At 42.9% G+C, this 16,149-nt stretch overlaps 1 pseudogene; it reads right to left on the bottom strand.

Annotated features, from left to right (window-relative positions):
• Positions 1–5,918: 5,918 nt before the first annotated feature.
• On the bottom strand, positions 5,919–7,368 carry LOC120107668 (annotated as a pseudogene).
• Between the last annotated feature and the right edge of the window lie 8,781 nt (positions 7,369–16,149).

Here is a 16,149-nt window from a genome sequence, read left to right as displayed (position 1 = left end):
GCTACAAGGAATCCACGGAGGAGCGGACACGTAGCCATGACGGTGTAGGTGACGTCAGTAAAGAGGGCAGGGCTTGGTCTTCTAGAGTTCACCTATGAATACTCCTGCGAGAAGATGACAAGATCATAATCTAAAGGCAACGTGCCGTTTTGGCTACCATTACGCTTGTGGCTATTGTCTGCATTATGCCCATGCAGCATCATGAGAGTTCTGCAAGGCTTTAGATGAGATGAGAGGCTTCGAGATGAACAAAAATTATATGGGAAGGCCATCACAGAATAAAATATAATATGGATTTTCTATTTTGCTATGTTTATCCTAGCATCCATCTTAAAAAAAAAAAAAAAGTTAGAAACTTTATTAATGAAGTCCTCATTATCGTAAATAAAAAAATAAAAAAACAACTTGCATGTGGCATTCTCTTTCTTTCTTATTTTTATAATATATTTTTTACGAATACAGACTACATGGTCAAGTGATATGCACTGAACAAATTAATCATTCGGCAAGCTAATACATACATCTAAATAAATCAATGCATAATTTTCAGAAAGTGATATTCACAAGTACATAATATATAGCTAAGTGATATATACTTAATAATTAGTCGTCTAGCAACTCAATACGCACCTCCAAGTAAATTGATAAACAGTTTCGGAACATTATATTACTAGTATATATTATATGGCTAGGTGATACACACTCATTGACTTCCTAAGGTATATTATAAGCTTCTTTGATACACATATAACAGTGATCCAAAACACACCTCTAAATAAATCGATTCATAATTTTCATAACATACTTTTTACTAATACACACCATATATATGGCCAGGTGATATATACCAAATAAATTAATCGTCTACTAAGCCAATACACACTTCTAAGTAAATCAATGTACAATTTTCAAAGTATGGTGTTCATCCATACTATTAGATAGTACATTATTTTTTAGCTTTGTCTAACATAAAAAATTATATACATACTATTTTTTAGAATTTATGAACTTTTAAGTATAAAGATTCTAAAAAAAGAAGAGAAATTTGGAGGAGAAAAGAACTTGAAAAAAAAAAATCTCATCAACAGGAGAGATGGCTTGACGAAAAGAGGATGGATAGTGAGACTTGATGAGAAAGAAAAAGGATGCCGAGCATGATTTTCTTTTCTTCTTAGTTTTTGGGACACATGACCAAGTCCCTAGACTTTTGGATTTTTTCACTAGGGGACACATGGAAAAATAGGAAGTCCACTCTATATTTTCTTCTCCCATGCTCATCCCATATCATTTCTGTTCGAGATAATCCAAATATCTAGGACATGGATAGATCTAACCACGTAATGGTTAATTACGTGGTAAAAGACAGCAAAGGAATCACTGAAGCCACCTTCCGGCAAAAAGTTTCTTTGAATCTAAAAGGCAAATATGGGCATATTCATCTAACGCATGCTGTATTTCTTGTTGGGCTATCAATCAGGATAAAACCACCTTTTGTTCGTAAATTATGATTGGTACGCACCCAATTGGGTTGCTTATTATCTGATCTTGATATTCCTCGATGCTGCAACTTGACTTCAGTCGTACGGAGAGAGAGCGATGCTATGGTAACCGAGGAATATCACTCAACAAAATTACTCAAGTGCTCTGCACCACTCACGGTGGTTCATTATACGGTACATCTCACGATGCCGATTCAAGGGATCCAGCGAGAATACATCACACGTGATGTTTTGAGTTACTTGAGTATTTTTGAAGGGGATATTGTAGGATCACTAAGGCTGCAAATGGGCCGGATTAACCTATGATCCGATTCGACTCGACCCTTTAGACCTAATCTGACCTAATTTAAAGGATCCATGAGGCTGAGTCGGGTTCTAAACTTAGACCAGTTTTATTTTTCGAGTTAGATTTCAGTTACTAAATACTCATCCTATCTGTTTTATTTTTGGTGCAATTTTGGATTTTCTATCCTACGACTCGACCCGAGCCTGATATACTGCTAGAGCCTGCTGGGGTGCTTAACGGTCTCTAACTCTCTATTCCTTTAATTTTTTCTTGTGTTTGAGAATGAGAGGAATGGAAGAGACTATTTTTGTGTACTATCGAATGACATGAAGTTTCTATTAAGGGCTCGTTTGGTTCGCAGGAAGCATTTTTACTTATAAGAATATGATTTCTGGAAAGCATATTCCTAGGAAGAGGATGCCTGAAAAAGTACTTTTGGCATGTTTGGTTGGCCATGGAAAAGTGACGGATTTCCAGAGTGCTTATGTTTAGTTGACCATCCACTTTCTTGGAAAAGTTATATATAATTCCTATTATACCCTTAATAAAAAATCAGATCTTAAATGCTTTGGATGAAATAAGGATAGCTGAAGGGTCTTTTTTGGAAAAAAAAATATTTCGATTTTCGGCTCACGGAAAAGTAAGTTTCTCATGTTTCTCATAGAAAAGACTTTTCCATAAAATGTGGGAATCATATTCCCATGGGAATACAACTTTTCCATTTCTCTCATTTGAAAACTCTAACCAAACAAGAGACATCTCTTTACTTTTTCGTTGACCATACTTTTCCCCCTTCTTTTCTCGCAAACTAAACGAGCCCCAGGGCTTAGGTTGATTACATTAAATGGAAACACTATTTTCTAAGAAGAAAGTTCAGACTAATGAAGACAAAATAGAGTATAATTTTGCCATGTAGAAGAAGATAAATTCATGATGAGTCCTTTATAGCAATTGAACTTTGTCATATGTTATTATCAAAACTACTTTCTTTATCTTGGCCTATATATACTTTTCTTGCGATATGTTTAGAAAAAATAGTAGTATATGCATTCTAAAAAATTCATGGATTATCACTGCTGCGTAAAAAGGATTAACATACATGCAATTCTTTTCTACTCAAAAAAAATATTGCATATATGAAAAAAAAAATTTCTCGTAGCTAATAAGGTTGAGCCTATTATTATTAGGTTAGTATGTAATGGCATCAATTTTCGATACTTAGAAACTTTCACTTATATAGTTCTGCATAACCTGTTCTCTATAGTTTTCACTCATTGCAAAAGAAACAAAATATAGGAACTGATATGCATAGGGATCCACCTGGACTCGATCCGGATCTAATCTAAATTCGATCCGAATCCGATTTTTTTTTGAGTTGGGACTGAGTTATACATGGACCCAATCCGACCCGAATAACTCATTGGATCAAAAATTTTAGCCAGAGCTGATCCGATCTTCTATTGGATTAGACTTGGGCCAACATTAGGACTCAAATAAAAAATTGGATTGGGTTAGGGTCGCTTGTAACCTGGTCCAATCGGACCCATTTGGACCTTGAAATGATCAGGAAACACGTGCTTCTCGTCCACTCATTAAACAGGGCCCCACTTGATGCTTCTGAAAAAATCCCATCAGGCGCGGCAGCTTCAGAGCCTTTAAAATCTCCAACAGCTTTAAGGGGTCCCACTTCATCGCATTGGGTTGTGGGTTTGGATTCCACGTGGTGGACCTCACTTTGTTCCTTATCCGGAATTAAGTGCCCAAAGCTTTTTTTTTTTTTACCATGGCTCGGTCTCAGCGAGACCAGTCAAACCGATCTCGTGACTCCTGACGGATCTTTTACAGAGCCAAGGAATCCCGAGCCACGCCCGGATCATGAGTGGTGTGTAAGGGTGAAGATAATGTCGGATCAGGTCGGGTCTATAGCCTGACCTGATTCCCTATTAGAATTCTAATGTTAGACCAAGATCTAATTTTGTAGAATATCGGATCAGATCAGGTTGGGACTGTAGCCTAAATTGGACCCAAGAGGTCATTTGGGTCTAGTTGGGTTCAGGTATAATCTAGTCCCAACTAAAAAAAATCAATTCAGATCAGATCTAAATAGGGTATGGGTTGGACTTGTTTCTATACAACAAACAAAATGTAATTATTATGTTATCAGTTCATGAGTTATAAGTCTTGCAAATGCTAATGCATCAGAAGAGAGAAAACCCATCATTCTTATGGCTTTTGGGTTGCACCGAAAAAGTTTTACCGTTCAATAGAAAAAGAATTAGAGACTAAAAACCAGAAAAGCTAATTTTTGATCTTGGACAACTCGAGCATGACATCAAAAATCATATGCCAACTCAATGCCTAAGGCTTCAAGGCTAGGCTTTTAATGATGGATTAGGGCTTACAAATCTCTTGGGATTACACAACAGTTAGGAGTATGGTGCAAATAAGTGGATTGCAATTTGCTATACTTCTATCACTACTAAAAGATGAAGCATTAGGGTTATTCGATTTACAATTTCCTTGAGGTTGCTTTGCTTCTATCTAAAGGAGAACGAAGGAAGATGGAGAAGTGCAAGGTAGGCCTTCATCTTATATAATACTTGGAAGATCATTGTGGAGGGTAGGATCTAGGGTTTGAAGCATGCCAGCATGGTGGAGGAGAGGGATCCGCCATGAGAGAGGCTAAACCACTTGAGTGGTGGAAGCATGCCGAGTGGTGGAACTTGGAAGAGGAGGATAACTCGAGAATTGTCATGAAAGCTCGAACCAATAGATATCGTCCAACAGTAAGATCGATCGATTTCCACAGTGGAAGGGGATATTGGGTGGTGGAAGAGGCTCTGGGATTTGGGGTTAAGGGAATTGGAAGAGTTAAGATCGACTTAACATCTCCCCTTCCCTTCGAGTTAACGGGTATACCGGGTTCATGTCAAGTAATAGATCAAATGACCCAAATTAGGCCCAAATAACAATTATGTATAGAGTATGGTCATAATTCAATAAACCAGACTATGATTGGAATGCAAAATGGGTATAGATTTGGAATTTGACCCGGCCCTACAGATCTTTAGATTGGTCCATGTAGAGTTTTAAGTAGATTAGGTTGGATCAGGTTATGGGTCAACCTAACCCATTTACAGCCTTAGGAAAAATATTTAATCAGTATTTTTATGAAAAAGGGGTGGATTCTGTGCTACATCCCAACTCCCATGTCCTTCGCACTCTTTCTTCTTTTACTTTGTCATTTTCGCCCATCCCTCTCCTATCTTCTCGGATCTCTACCGTATCTACGCCAATAATCCGTTGTTATTTTCGCCAATCCCTCTCCTATTTTTTTGGATCTCTACTGTATCTCCGCCAATCTACGCTTTCTTTCATCCTTCATCATCTTCTTTATTTCCAGTGAGAATTGTCTGAGCATCGTGAGATGCAGCAACAGAGTATCTTGATTCAATCTCATTTCCTATGTTTATAAAAAATAAGCATTTTTTTTTCATGTCTTTGAGAAGATTTCGGGTAAAAATTGTTTTGTTCTGTTCTAACGGGGGAAAGATTATTTTTATATTAAATTCTTTTTTAAAATTTTTTGAAGCCATGATAAATTATTTATGTGAAAGATCGCTATCAGCATTTGATAATCGGTGTTCTCATACGGCCCGTGCTTTATTGAAAAGGAGATGATGTTTACTTATACGAAAGAATTTTATTACATAAAAGAGACAATGTCTACCTGAATTTTTTGATACCGCTTTTCTTGCTGTCTACCTGCATTCCACAAACGGATCTGCTTTGCAAAGTTGTGACTTCAAATTTGATATAAAACTTGCTTTATAGATTAGTCTTTTTTTGCTGGATTCAATTCGGCTAAAGAGCTCATATCTTTTCCTTCATATTTTCATGATTGGTAACATTTTATGTGATTTTCATTTTTTCTATGCTTCAAGGTGGCCATCCCCAAGAGCTAAAGCCAGGCTAAGATATTGGGCCCAAGCAGTGCATGCAGCTGATGGAGCATCCTTGATTTAGTTTTTTGATCAAGAGAAAACAGATTTTCATATGATTAAGCCTTGGCCTGACACACTGTGGATCCTAAACAAAAATACTGATACTAAACTTAAAATAGCGCAAGAAAAGATTATAGATACTAGACGGTCACATTTTTATTATCAAACTTAGGCGCACATAACTATTGAAGAAGCAAACGAACGAGGAGACGGTCGAAGGCACGACCACATTAAGCCGGCACACGACAATCACTTAAAACGGGACACATATTAGACGACACTTAAAACGGACGGACACCCGACCACAATGGACCGACACAACGACAATGACGAGAACCACGAGATCAACAGCCGACGATTCACATCCCACCGCGGAGGCGGAGCACCAGATGGAGGGTGGACTCCTTCTGAATATTGTAGTCGGCGAGCGTCCTGCCGTCCCTCAAGCTGCTTCCCGGCGAAGATCAGCCTCTGCTGGTCCGGCGGAATCCCCTCCTTGTCCTGGATCTTCGCCTTCACATTATCAATGGTATCCGAACTCTCCACTTCGAGGGTGATCGTCTTTCCCGTAAGGGTCTTCACAAAATATTTGCATCCCTCCACGAAGGCGGAGAACCAGGTGGAGAGTGGACTCCTTTTGGATGTTATAATCGCGAGGGTGCGGCCGTCCTCGAGTTGCTTGCCGGCGAAGATCAGGCGCTGCTGGTCCGGGGGGATGCCTTTCCTTATCCTGGATCTTGGCCTTGACGTTGTCGATCGTGTCCGAGCTCTCGACCTCCAAGGTGATCGTCTTGCCGGTGAGGGTCTTGACAAAGATTTGCATGCCTCCACGGAGACGGAGGACAAGGTGGAGGGTGGACTCTTTCTGAATGTTATAATCGGCGAGGGTGCGGCCCGTCCTCGAGCTGCTTGCCGGCGAAGATTAGGCGCTGCTGGTCCGGGGGGATGCCTTCCTTGTCCTGGATCTTGGCCTTGACGTTGTCGATCGTGTCCGAGCTCTCGACCTCCAAGGTGATCGTCTTGCCGGTGAGGGTCTTGACGAAGATTTGCATGCCTCCACGGAGACGGAGGACAAGGTGGAGGGTGGACTCCTTCTGAATGTTATAGTCAGCGAGGGTGCGGCCGTCTTCGAGCTGCTTGCCGGCGAAGATCAGGCGCTGCTGGTCCGGAGGAATACCTTCCTTATCCTGGATCTTGGCCTTGACGTTGTCGATCGTGTCCGAGCTCTCGACCTCCAAGGTGATCGTCTTGCCGGTGAGGGTCCTTGACGAAAATTTGCATGCCTCCACGGAGACGGAGGACAAGGTGGAGGGTGGACTCCTCTGGATGTTATAGTCGGCGAGGGTGCGGCCGTCCTCGAGCTGCTTGCCGGCGAAGATCAGGCGCTGCTGGTCCGGGGGGATGCCTTCCTTATCCTGGATCTTGGCCTTGCGTTGTCGATCGTGTCCGAGCTCTCGACCTCCAAGGTGATCGTCTTGCCTGTGAGGGTCTTGACGAAGATTTGCATGCCTCCACGGAGACGGAGGACAAGGTGGAGGGTGGACTCCTTCTGATGTTATAGTCGGCGAGGGTGCGGCCGTCTCGAGCTGCTTGCCGGCGAAGATCAGACGCTGCTGGTCCGGAGGGATGCCCTCTTTGTCCTGGATCTTAGCCTTGACGTTGTCGATTGTGTCCGAGGGACTCGACCTCCAAAGTGATGGTCTTGCCTGTGAGGGTCTTGACGAAGATCTGCATCTGTTGCAGGAGGGAAGGAAAAAAAAAATTAAAGTATCAGAGGATGTCCCTAACAACAACAAAGAAGAAGGAGCCAATAGATCGGCAGATGGTTGAGCCGATGAGTAGATCGGTCCCATAGGGAAGGGGATCAAGTGAAGAACGAAGGATCGAAGAGAACAAATCAAAAAACCGAGAGTTATGAAGAGAACCAGATCATATAGTCTCGATTTCTTCAGATCTACTCAAAAAGCTAGAAATATCTGCATCTGTGCAGGAGAGAAGGAAAAAAATTCAGCATCAGAGGATGTTCTAACAACAACAAAGAAGAAGGGGCCAAGAGATCGGCTGATGGTTGAGCCGATGTGTAGGTCGGTCCATAGGGCAAGGGGATCAAGTAAAGAACGAAGGATCGAACAGAACAAATAAAAAAAAACCGAGAGTTATGAAGAGAACCAGATCATATAGTCTGAAATTTCTTCAGATCTAATCAAAAACCAAGAAAGATCTGCATCTGTTGCAGGAGGGAAGGAAAAAAAAATGAAGCATCAGAGGATATTCTAACAACAACAAAGAAGAAGGGTCCAATAGATCGATTTGATGGTTGAGCCGATGTGTAGATCGGTCCATAGGGCAAGGGGATCAAGTAAAAAACGAAGGATCGAACAGAACAATCAAAAAAACCGAGAGTTATGAAGAAACCAGATCATAATAGTCTGGAATTTCTTCAGATTAATCAAAAACCAAGAAAGATCTGCATCTGTTGCAGAGGGAAGGAAAAAAAAAGAAGCATCAGAGGATATTCTAACAACAACAAGAAGAAGGGGCATAGATCGCAGATGGTTGAGCCGATGAGTAGATCGGTCCCATAGGGCAAGGGGACTCAAGTGAAGAACGAAGGAACGAAAGAGAACAAATCAAAAAACCGAGGGTTATGAAGAAAAGCCAGATCATATAGTCTGGAATTTTTTCAGATCTAATCAAAAACGTAGAAAGAAATAGATTCCGCTGATAGAACCATCAGATCTGGAGGAAACAAACCAAGAAAAAAAAAAACTTCATCTAAAAAAAAAAATAGAGAAAAGATGGATGATATACCTTGAGAGATTAGCCTAGGACCCTTTCCTTTCGGTCTAGAGAAATTGGATGCAAGGGAAAGCGGAGGAGGGGCCATATTTATAGCTGAGATTGCCGACTAGGTTCAACGAATTGGAACGGCCGACGAAACCACCAAGAAAAGTAATACCAATTAGTCGAACACGGACGCGCTCAAAGCTGTAAAGACGTGACCTGCACGAAAGAGGTTAATTATTATTTTTTTCCTCTTTATTTTGTTTGGATTGTTTGGACGCGCCGAGAGATACTGACGAGATTAGCTGTGAGTAGGTCACCAATAGTGTTAACAGCCGTTTAGAGGCTGTATTTTAATTTAGCAATTTACACAAGAGAGGCACGTGACCAGAAGGAACTTGATGAACGGCTGTGATATGGCAATCAGTATGATCGTTATAAGCATCGAACGGTACACTGACACCAAAAGGATGACAGCATAAAAATTAAATCGAGTAATGCTTATTAAAGTTTTATTCAAAATAGTTTATACTTAAGCGTGATTCGGGCCAAACCTGAGTCCACGAGATCAGGCCCAGCCCACGACCCTAACTTGGGCCCAGTGTATAGTCTGTACCGTTACTAGCTAGGCCTGAGAACAAGACGAAGTAGGGGCCACTCGTCCCCGGACCTGATTTCCACAGCAGGATCGTAGTCCTTCGTTCATCTCCTTGCGCTTTGGCCACTCGCAAGGTATGCCCTTTTCTCTTCTTGTCTTGTTTTTTGAACTCCTTTTGTGGTAACAATTCCTCTATTCAGTGGCCTAGTTCCTCTCCTTGTGCTCTGGCCAGTCGCCAGGGATGCCATTTTCTCTTCTTATCTCATTCTCCGAACTCTTTTTGTGGCAACCATTCCTCTATTCAATGGCCCGAGGCTTCGCTTGGCTTTACTTGATCTCATTTGGCGTATCATGAGCCTTTTCGTGGTCCATCAATTGTTTGACAATTGTGTGAACGAGTATGATTTTTCCATTTTGATTAAAAATCTGCATTAGTGTTGCTAGGTTATAATTTTTAAGGTTTTTTTTTTGGCATAAATACCCTTCTAAAAATTCAAATTTGCGTGAATACCCTCTTTAAATTTATATTTATTTCTGTGCCCTCATAAAACACTATTTTTGAACAAATACTCCTAATATGACGGTTCTTCTAACACCATTAATAAAAACCATATTTATTTTAATTAAAAATAAAATAGATTGCGAAATTATTTTTTTGTTTTCCATCGCGATCGTCTTATAAATGTTTCTTTTTGCACATCTACCATTAAAGATATTTTAGTCATTTTAATTTAAAATCATTAATTTTTTAATGACATTAAATGGCGTGGATACTGTCACGCCCCGGATCCGGATCCGTGACACGGCCGTACTATTGCCGACTACCGCCCCCAATAGCACGCAGCCTCATACATAGGTAACAGGGTAGTCAAAAGCAGTCAAACTTGCATATATCAAAATATGTGCCTTACAACAGAGGGTATATATAAGGTACAGAGCTTCTACATAGTTTATATACACAAAAGTATATTCATATCATCCCAAAAATAAAGAAGCCCTGTTGCAAAAGAAAAATGCTTCTAGCAGCTATCACTGGTGGTGATCTGAAAAAAAATGTAAATGAACAGGCATAAGCTACACGGCTCAGTAAGTAATCCTGCATAATCTTGTCGACTCAACTAAAAATGCTAACCATGCTTATCAGGGTTTGAGAAGCTGACATGTATGCTATCTAATAAATCATCATGATAAAATATCCATGCTGAGTAAATAAATCAGTATCCTACATTATCAAGGAATCTTGTACATGCATATATATATATATATATAAAGAAAATCGTGCCGCCGGCATGCCGTGGTCATACTCTCAGATGCTACTGCGAAGTCATTATTGGCCACTGGCGGGGCCGCTCAGTTATTAGGCGGCTACTGGCGGGGCTGGCTCAGTCATTCTCGGCCACTGGCAAGGCCGGCTCAGTTGCATTCGATCAGTAGCTCTTAAGAGTCCGTAAACAATACTTCTTGTAGGTAGTATCTTATAGATGCCACGGCGAATTCATTATCGATCACTGGTGGGGCCTGCTCAGTTATTAGGCGGCTACTGGCGGGGCTGGCTCAGTCATTATCGGCCACTGGCAAGGCCGGCTCAGTTGCATTCGGCCCGTAGCATCGAGAACTCTTAGGTACCCTTTGCAAGCAGTGCAAATAACTAGAGGCAATTCATCATCATTCTTTCATATGGGTATCACAATTATATAGCAATGTAACCCAATTCATCTTGCATGCATAATAAAGTCTGCATAAGCTCAAAACATGCATAATCATATATTATATGGCTAAAACATGCCACTCATATACATTATTCATAATCCATATCTTAGGATATAATGTAATCTACTTATTTCGTAGGCATAATGGAAATCATAAAGCACCTATAATCATAACTTGTACAACTAAAGCATGCCATATGCATTCACCGTTCATAGCTTATAATTTAGGGTACATGACCTACAGTACAAGTATAACGGGTTAAATTTCATGCGTGATCCATAAAAGATTAGGACAGGTTACTTACTGTGATTCGCTTTCTCCCAAGTTTCTCACGTCCTGGTGACGGATCCTGAGTCACCTAAAATCACATCATAATAAGCATATTATTTTCTTTTTACTTGTTTGGATCCTACCCGAACTATAGCCCAAGTCTAATGCATCCGTATTGGAGCTTTAATTGGGTCCATATGGGTTAATTGGCCTGCTAATTGGTTAATAAGCTTAATCCCCAACTTAATTGGGTTTAATTCCGGGTTTAGGGTCACTGTGGTCTATTTGGGCCTGAGTCAGGATTAATCTGGGGTCAATTTGGCCCCAAATTAGTCACATTGGGCTTGAATTGGGCTTATTTCCACTAATTTGGTCTGTTAGGATCAATCCCAGCCGAATTGGGTTTGGGCCTCATTCCATTTGGGGCTTAATTTTGGTTAAATTTATAGTCTGGCTCGTCCAGGCTTAGCCCAATTTGATTGGGCTCGGGTTTAGTCAAATTTGGCTAAACCCGTTTTCTTTTTTCTTTTTCTTTTTTCTTTTTCCTTTTTCTTTGGGCTTAACGGGTTGCGGGTTCGGATTCGGATCCGACCCGCGAACCCGTTATCAGGGTTTTTCTCCCCCCTTCCAGAGGCTTCCGCCTCTTTCATCTCCCGTCTCTCTCTCTCTCTCTTTTCTCCTTCGTCTCCGCCGAACCCATGCCTCCGGCCGGTCCTCCGGCCCTCTTCTTATCCTACGGCCTCCTCTCTCTCGGTCACTCCCTCTTCTTTTCTCTCTTCCACTCTTTTCCTCTCCTTCTCTCTTTCTCTCTTCTCGGTTCCGACCGAAAGCCCTAGCCCTTTCGGCCTTTCGCCCCCCCAAACCCTCCGTCTCCTCCCCTTCTTCTCTCGCAGGCGACCGAGGAGACGAGGCTCCCCTCCGATCCACCGACCGAGGCGGAGCTTCCCCTCGGAGCACTGGCGGAAGAAAGGCCGGCCCCCTTCCTCTTCTCCGAAATGATGCCGGAGAAGAGGAGGAGCGCCGGGAGGTAGGGTCGCGGCTGGATCTCCTCCGGGAGATCTCCCCCTGCTCCGACCATGGCGAGGTAAGGCCGGGGTCCGAGGATGAAGCCTCTACGGTCCGGTGAGTCTATTTTTTTTCATTATTATTATTTTTCTTCTCTTTCTTCTTCCCTTCTTCCTTTTCTTTTCTTTGGTCCTTCCCTCCGGCACCACCACCTCTTGCCGGAGAGGAGGTAGTGGACCGGCCGGGGCTGGTGGCCTCGTGGTCACGCCGGTTGCCGGCTTGGCCTGACCGGCGGCTCGGGGCTGCCCCCGAGCCCTAGGGTAGCCGCAGCCGAAGCTGCGGTGCCCTGCTCATCTGCAGGCCGAGCCCGGTTGGGCTCGGCCCGGGTGACCGTCGGGCCCGGGCCTGGGCCGCGGCCGTTCTCAGGCCGGCCCGCGGCCTGTGGGTCCGGCCCGGCCTGCGGCCTGTTGGCCTTTCTCCCTCCTCGGTGCCGGTTTCCTCCCCTCGATTTCATGGTTGAAACAGAGGGGAGAACACCCCACAGAGGGGTTTCTCCACTCTTTAAAATTTTATTAACATGGGTTCATACCTGGTTTTGGTCGGTTGCAGTCGGGCAATACCACCCCTTGGTAGTCCCTCCTTCCTCTCCTAGAGCTTCAGGGCTTCTTCCGCCTCTAGCTCCAGGGTTTCGGCTCTCTGGTTTTTGTGTTCTAAGGGGTCAGGGAATAGAGGGCATAGTACTGGGGCTTAAATACTTTTGTTTAAGGGATGAGACCCCCTTCTGAGAGGTCCCATCCTCTCTTCCCCTTGCCCCGGGGGTTTCCAGCTGCCCCCCCCTTGTCTCAGGCCCGCCGGAATCGGCTGCCAGCAAGGGGTGAGGTGGCGGCCCCCAGTTTTGCATGGGTGAGGGTCCCTCAGTGGGGTCCCATCTTCCCCTGTTCTCTGGTCCGAGAGCTCCCAGCTGCCCCCCTTATCTCAAGGGCGCGCGGTGGCTCTCCCTCTGCCGGCCAGCTATGGCCCTGTCACTTCCCTTCTCAGCAGGAGGTGGCAACCCCTTTCACGGTTGCCCCCTCTCAGTACTGCCCTACAGTGAAATCGGGCCCCACTCCCCCCTAACTGGGCCTTAAAATATTGGGCCCAGTTGGTAGTGGGCCCGGACATTACAGATACAAATGCAAAATAAGGATAAAAATGGACAGAATAGCAAAATAAATATTTTACGAAGGTATACATGCAAATATCAATTTTTAGGAGGGTATTCATGCAAAATTCGATATTTAGGAGGGTATTCATACAAAAAATTCTAATTTTTATAAATCAATGATGCAGCAAGATGTTTTACTTCTAGTCCCCGCGTTCCCTAGCCATTAGGTTAACATTTCTCATGTGACACCGAGCTAATTCAGTTGTTTATCTTCTTTAGGTGCATTGGTCAGTTATATAAAGCTTGGTGTATAATAATTGAATTTGACCTCTTAGTCCACTCTTTCGTTAAATTTTAATACTGAGATTATTCTATGTTTAATGGCTAACTTTCACATACATGCACACATATGTGTATGATGGCTACATCAATATAGTGTCTTTGTGTACCAGATTCGAATTCAAGTCAATTTTTTTGGAACCTAATAGGATTGCAAATTTAATATCCTCGAGACATTTTTAAAATATCTAGTTGGATACAGTTGCCGTTGAAATCCAGCCCAATTTTGATGCCGACTAAATTGGACAGTTGTGGAAGATACATAGTTACCTGTTCGGGCCGGCAAGATCGGCCCGAGCTTGTTGCTGATCTCTGAAATAAAAGAGGTGGATGATGGTTGTTGCACTTGGATAGAGGCTTCTGTGCATGATCAAATATGTGACAGCAAAAATATGAAAGTCCATTTGTCGGAGAGTGTACGATGAAGAATCCTCCAATGCCTAAGTCAAGCACTGATCTCATAGTAGAGCTTTAGAGATAGTAGAATGGCAGCATGATAATGGAGTTTAGGGAACTTACCCAAGGGTCTCCCGAGGTGTGTTTTATGTAGTCGAAGATCGGCATCCGTCGATCAGCAAATCATGCGTGTGCATTGGCCATTTTAGTAACAGCCTGCATATCTCGCCTGAGCATCATGCTCGTGCATCGCATGTTACAAACGTAAGGAAATCACATGCAATCGTGATCCAAGTTGTCGATAACTAGAGAAGAGTTTGAAGGGCTCTGCATGCGCTTTTGTGGCTAGCTATGTGGCTAATTTTTATTCGTCGGTCTGCCATGTCAGTTGTAGTAGATTTTGAGGTGCATCAAAAATGTCGTTTCTATTTTTGCTGCTGCTAGTATATTTAGATTTGGGCAATTTTAACATGATCCTTTAAACGCTGCAACGGACCAAAATATACACGTAAACCTAATAACAAGAGAGCAAATTTGTTAATGTTCATTAATGTGTTATGAACCAACATCGATATCTGCAGCACATTGTCATACAAAAACCAACAGCTGTTTTGGAAAAGCAGTGTTGTGGTTCAAATTTGGCCCGAGGGTGCCCACACCGGAGGAGTCGAGGGAGCTGCCGGTGAGTAAAATAAGAGGACGAGCGCCGCCTCCCGTGCGGCGGCGGACCTGCACAAAGTCTCACCGGTGGGGTTCCGGTGAGGGCCCTCCGACGCTCAAGTTAGAGTGCGGTATATTTGGTCTAGCCAAGAAAAGGTCCTCTTATGTTACCTTATGGGGCTATTTATAGTTCCTGTAGAGGTATCCAGGTGGCGGAGGTATGGTTCGTTCCCATCATGGGAGGAGATGGCGCGCAGTCAGAGCTTGTTTGTGGCGTGCAGTGCAGTCTGTTCTTAAGAACGGTGAGGCGTTGACAGTCGTTGCAGGGTATGGTTCTTGGTTGATATGTCGTGGCGTGGCCGGCAAGCAAAGCATGGTGTGGTGAGGCTGCTACAGGGCATGGCTGCAGCATGTGAATGACGAGGTCGGCCTTCTAAGGTCGGCCTCCTAGGCTCGGCCTTCTGGAGTCGGCCTCCTGGGCTCGGCCTTCTGAGCTCGGCTTTCTGAGGTGGACCTTCTCAGCTCGGCCTTCTGAGCTCGGCCTCCTGGGTTTGGCCTCCTGAGCTCGACCTTCTGAGCTCAGCCTTCTGAGCTCGACCTTCTGAGGTGGGCTTGGCCAAAATTGGATGACTTATGCCAAAAAATAGGACGATCCATTTTGCCCCCCAAATAAAATAAAATAAAAACCTTTCGTGTTGGGTGCAAAGGTGTTTGCAGCCAGGCCAATGTTGGTTGGTCCCCCAAAGCAGCCATTTTCTTCCTCGTCAACCTGTTGTTCTGTATCATTGTGTTTTACAGCATTAACTGATTATAACCTTGATATGCGCATGTCCTTTCACTGTGGAAGTGAAAAAGAAAAAAAATAATAAACTTATTTATTTGATCCTGCAAGAATTATTGTACCAGAAAGTGATCTCTTCCTTTTAAAAGAGTACTTGATTTGTTCAGTCGTGCACTTGGATTTTTCGAAAGAGTTTGTCAATTTTGTCCCAAATAGTTGTTCATGTTTTAATGTGAACTTTAGCGGCAGAAATACCAAATAAACTGATGTGTAGTCGCATACATAACTGATCCATTGGTACTGCCATTAAAAACCCGAAAAAGAATAAAAAAACGATAATTGCAAACCTAACATCAATGAAAGGAAGTTTGTAGATGATTCCCATCCATAAACTTAGGTTTAATTTCTTAGCTCTTCAATTGCTGCTTTGGATTTGGCACCCTATAGTTTGAACTTGAGGCTTGATGTTACTTAGGGGAGTAGTTTACTTTCTGATGGAAACTTAATTAATTCTGTCATGAAAAATATCACTAATTTAGTAAATGAGAAGTATTAACATAACTACTACTTAGAAAGAAAGTTTTTTTTGACATTCACTGATGCAGCACCAGTGCGGGGAAAGAGGAGAAGAAGGAAGAACAAGAGAAAGAGAAGGAAGAAGAGGTTGTAGAGA

Source organism: Phoenix dactylifera, unplaced genomic scaffold, assembly GCF_009389715.1.
Source record: "Phoenix dactylifera cultivar Barhee BC4 unplaced genomic scaffold, palm_55x_up_171113_PBpolish2nd_filt_p 000951F, whole genome shotgun sequence".
In the NCBI taxonomy this organism is placed as follows: Eukaryota; Viridiplantae; Streptophyta; class Magnoliopsida; order Arecales; family Arecaceae; genus Phoenix; species Phoenix dactylifera.
This window is presented reverse-complemented; position numbering and strand designations above follow the sequence as displayed.